Below are 5291 nucleotides of genomic sequence, written 5' to 3'. Positions count from 1 at the left end.
GATGGACACCTACAGACGCTGAAAGACGCCCTAGTAAGAACGGGATATGACGCTCGACTCATCGATTGACAGTTCCGACGGGCCACAGCAAAAAATCGCATAGACCTCCTCAGGAGACTAACACGGGACGCAACCAACAGAGTACCCTTTGTCGTCCAGTACTTCCCCGGAGCGGAGAAACTACGCCATGTTCTCCGCAGCCTTCAACATGTCATCAATGATGACGAACACCTCGCTATGGCCATCCCCACACCTCCACTACTCGCCTTTAAACAGCCACCCAACCTCAAACAGACCATCGTTCGCAGCAAATTACCCAGCTTTCAGGAGAACAGCGTCCACGACACCACACAACCCTGCCACGGTAACCTCTGCAAGACATGCGAGATCATCGACACAGATACCACCATCACACGAGAGGACACCACCCACCAGGTGCATGGTTCATACTCCTGTGACTCGGCCAACGTTGTCTACCTCATACGTTGCAGGAAAGGATGCCCCAGAGCATGGTACATTGGCGAGACCATGCAGACGCTGCGACAACGGATGAACGGACACCGCGCAACAATCGCCAAACAGGAGGGTTCCCTCCCAGTCGGGAACACTTCAGCAGTCATGGACATTCATCCACCGACCTTCGGGTAAGCGTACTCCAAGGCGGCCTTCGAGACACACGACAACGCAAAATCGTCGAGCAGAAATTGATAGCCAAGTTCCGCACCAATGAGGACGGCCTCAACCGGGATCTTGGGTTCATGTCACGCTACACGTTACCCCACCAGCGAACAAATGTTATCTGTTTTTAATATAACGGGTCAGTTGCTGTCTTTTCTATGTTTCTACCTCTCTATCTCTGTTTTTTTTTGTTTGTTGTTTTTTTTTGGTGATTTGTATATTCTGTGAGACCTGGCAGGTAACACCTGTCTGTCTGCACACTGATTGCCTTGGCAACGGGCAGTTGAAAAAACTGTCTGTACTCACCAAGCATTGTTCTATGAATTATAAATGCGATTTCATTTCGAGGATTTCATTTTCACATCGTTCACCTGACGAAGGAGGAAGCCTCCGAAAGCTTGTGAATTTAAAATAAAATTGCTGGACTATAACTTGGTGTTGTAAAATTGTTTACAACATAATACTAGACAGACAGGGTGGGAATAGGGCTTTCAAACTTGCTCTATTAATGGCCGGTCTTACTCTCAATCATGAGAAGAATTTGGTGCTTTAGACACATCCCGATTTTCTAATTTGAAGAAACAAAAACATTTTCTCTCAGATTCGCTTTCTGATTAAAAATCAGTTCCAAGGCAAAAAAAAAAGTCATCACCGTCTGTTGCATTCCTGTCTCTAGTAAACAGGTAAACCCCTCCTTCCCTCAAGGTCTAGTGATTTTAATTTCAACCCTGCTCTCATTTCCATGTTTTATTTCCTGCCCTTCTCTACTGTCACGTACTGCTCCCCATCCGTCTCTGCGTTTTGATCCTCCTCTTAAACATGCTTCACTCCTCTCTCCACATGTTACCGCTCGCTCCATCCGCCGCACGTGCTTTACCGCTCGCTCTCCCCGCTTCCCTCCATTCCACACTGTCCAAGTGCATTTATTGCCTCGCTTTTTATGCCATTCCTCTTGCCGGGCTGAATGCTTCCAGTACTTAGCTTTTGTTTCAGATTTCCAGCATTTGTTGTTTTTTGTTAATCTTTTCATCTGTTTTCTAGGGGTATGAAAAATATAGCTTTTTGAAATTATGCTGCATGGTACTAGTGTCCAAACACATTCGTATGAAATTCCTCCCTCTATTATTTTAACCGCGGCATTAACCTGATTATTTTATGAAGGGGGCTGTTACAAAAGAGAATGTGATGTAGTGGGGAGTTATAAATGGAGGGTATAATTTCAAATGTTACAAGGAGGAGGATGCTTATAAAGGGACGGTGGAAGTCTTGAGAGGGGAGAAATATTATTAAAGGGGAGTGTTACAGAATGGGAAAATGTTATTCAAAAAAGGCATTATTCAAAAGGGAAGTGTTATGAAAGGGATGGTATTATGAAAAAGTGTTACAAAAGAGTAACATTTCGTAGCATCTCATGTTCTTAATACGTAGCATCTCACATGTTCTTAATACGATTTTCACATCGTTCACCTGAGGAAGGAGGAAGCCTCCGAAAGCTTGTGAATTTAAAATAAAATTGCTGGACTATAACTTGGTGTTGTAAAATTGTTTACAATTCTTAATACGAGAATTGTTGGAACCCCTCTCCCCAAACAACTCAAATGCTGTTGTTAATGATTCTCCACAAACGCTACATTGCGTTGATGGATGCAATGTGGAGTTACAAATGGACCGTCTCCTTTCTGATTCCTTCGTTGCTGCGTTCTTAGCTCAATTGGGCCCTCTAGTGGCATTTATATTTGTCGCTTCCTCACTAGGTGCAACCAGGGTAGGAGGGAAAAAGTGAAAGCCGAAACCTCTCCTGGAGTATAACAGCTTATAGAATTAAACAACAAAGGCATATCACATACTCTGATAGTGAGCACCCGATGCAGAGACAGACTTACTCGTATGACATTAGACATCAGCACAACTGACACTAAAGAAGCCTATTTTAACGGTTAGGGATCCACAGACACACATTACACATACCTGCTCTACATCGTGGTTCTATATTATCTATAATCTTATAACTATAACTATGCAATCCATATGCTCGACTGTGGAACAACCCCCACCCCAACCCCGGGCCTTCGGCCCACCATTGGCAGCCTTCAGTCGTCTAGGCCCCAAGCTCTGGAATTCCCTCCCTAAACCTCGCCGCCACTCTCCTCCTTTATGACGCCCTTTCAAACTTACCTTTGATGAAGCTTTTGGTCACCTCTCCTCATGTCTCCTTCTTTGGCTCGGTGTCAATTTTTGTCTGATAATACTCTAGTGAAGCGGATTGAGACGTTTTACTACATTGAAGGCTATAGAAATGCAAGTTGTTATTGTAGGGAACTGAAGTGCACAGCCACATAGATACCTCAAAAAATTTCTAAAATATAGCTTCAGATCTGCTACATAAAACAAATTGAATTATTTCAGTAATCTTGTGCAGCTGTTCTGAACATAGAACATACATTTTCACCCACCTCTAATCAGCTATAGTCAACTACTCAAATCCATATTTTCGTGAATAAAACAGAATAATTGTTATCCAAAGGTGCTTTATATTTTGAGTGAAACCAATAATGTGAGAATCTGAAGTTATCAGGACATTATGAGAGCTTAACCCCCTACACATTGTGTGCAGTGAGACACATTGTGTGCAGTGAGACAATTTGGTGGTTCAGGCATTTTCTGTACACAACTCAGGCCTGGGGTCAGGGGTACGCTTGATCTCTGCAGGTGAAAGTGTGGGAAAATGCCTAAACCATAGATATCAGATTAATAGGTCTCTCCTGCCATGATCTGTTTCAGTATTTTTCTGTGGCTTTTGTTATGAACCCAGTCAAGACAATGTACTTTCAATTTTGAGAAAATAAGTATTACAATTCCTTTACTGCTGCTATTTTACAATTGACTCAGTATACTGAACATTCCTCAGATGAAGATTCATTCTAGAAACCAGTTAATAATTGAAAGTGTTGTGTTTGCCACCACTGGGAAGATCGGGTTTAAAATCTGCTTGACACAGTTACTGTACATAGTGAGCACTGTTATATTTGGGGTACCGTCAGATGAGTTTTTCTTTAATAAAACAGACTAAATTAGTTACATTCGTTTTCTGTTGAACAAAACCTGAAACAGAGAATGTTGGAAATACACAGGTTGGCAGTCAGCATCTAATGATTCTGGTCAGATGGTTCCAGAAAACTAAGTGATTTAAATTACAGCTACAATTTTCTATTAAACTCTGAAAAGACATTTGGGGTTTCCCTGGCAAGATTGTTTACCTCATCATCAGTTACTGGTTTGACCAAAACAGTGAATTGTGCACTAGCTTCACGTATTAACAAGAGGAGCAGTGGTTCTGCATCTGGTCCTGCCCAAGGTGTGTAGGATCACTGGGCAGGCACCTCTCCAACTGCTTCCCATGTTTCAATCCCTGTTGTACACCAAAGAATACAATCACATAGGACATGAATGGTAGGCACTACAGAATATTGACTGCTTTATTAGTACAAACTTCCAAATTTTGATTTAAAGATTGCACCAGTCTGCAGTTTGTTTGTACAGGCTGTTTTTAATATCAGTGGCACCCTTCAAGATGGGATATTTGCAAACATCATGGTAGGATTAGACTTGCCCAACAGCATTCAATCAGCCTAAACACATACACAGAAGTACTCTTAAATTATATTCATTTTTCCAACCTGATGTTTACAGTTTATTTTACAATGTAGCATCATCTCAGCTTAAGAAGGGAAAGCAGGATAAACCACGCAATTATAAACCAGTTAATCTAACATCAGTTGTGGGTAAATTCAAAGAATCCATAATTCAAAATCAAATTAGTAATCATTTAGAGATGGGATAATTAAAGGCAGCCAGTGTAGATGTTAAAGGCAATTGAGGGCATACGGGTCAATTCACCAAGGATGGGAAACTTTGCTGAGTAGAGACTTGAAATACTCAGACTATTTCCACTACAGCAGAGAAGGCTAATGGGAGCTTTAATAGAGCTCTAAAATTCTGCAGGGTGAATAGGGAAAAGACCACTTCCACTGGTTGGAGAATTAGTGATGAACGGTCATGAATTTGAAATTGCTACCAAGAGGATAGGAGAAAGTCCTATAGCAAAGAGTTGTGACAGACTAACTGTCTCCTGCTGTAACTTCTAAGCTCAGTATTAAAGCACCTGAAACATTCCCTTCCGACCTAGCACAAATATTAGTTCTTAAATGACACAAAAACCCTCATTGCAAATAACTTTAGCTCAGAATTTTTATGACTTAAAATGTACAGACTGAATATTTTGAATATCAAAAGCAGAGGGTACCCAGCTATGCTGTACAGAAAGTGCCAGTTTGCTGCCAACAGCAGCTCCAGGGTCAGTGTCAGGACAACATATGCGAACAAGGAAGCACTCCTGCCTATGAAGGCTGTGTGCACCAAGAGGTAGTTACTGTACAGTTTGGTACAATGACAATGGAAGCATTATAATGGCAGTTGCAACAAACAACATCCTTCAATGGCAGGAACCATATATTATAACATGAACCATGTTAAACCAAGGGTGTTTCAATGATTGGAAGTCATTGCAATAATGATAGGGAAGTGGCAGTGGACATAAAGCAAGACAAACCAAG

The sequence above is a fragment of the Heptranchias perlo genome, chromosome X (assembly GCF_035084215.1).
Source record: "Heptranchias perlo isolate sHepPer1 chromosome X, sHepPer1.hap1, whole genome shotgun sequence".
Classification (NCBI taxonomy): Eukaryota; Metazoa; Chordata; class Chondrichthyes; order Hexanchiformes; family Hexanchidae; genus Heptranchias; species Heptranchias perlo.
This window is presented reverse-complemented; position numbering follows the sequence as displayed.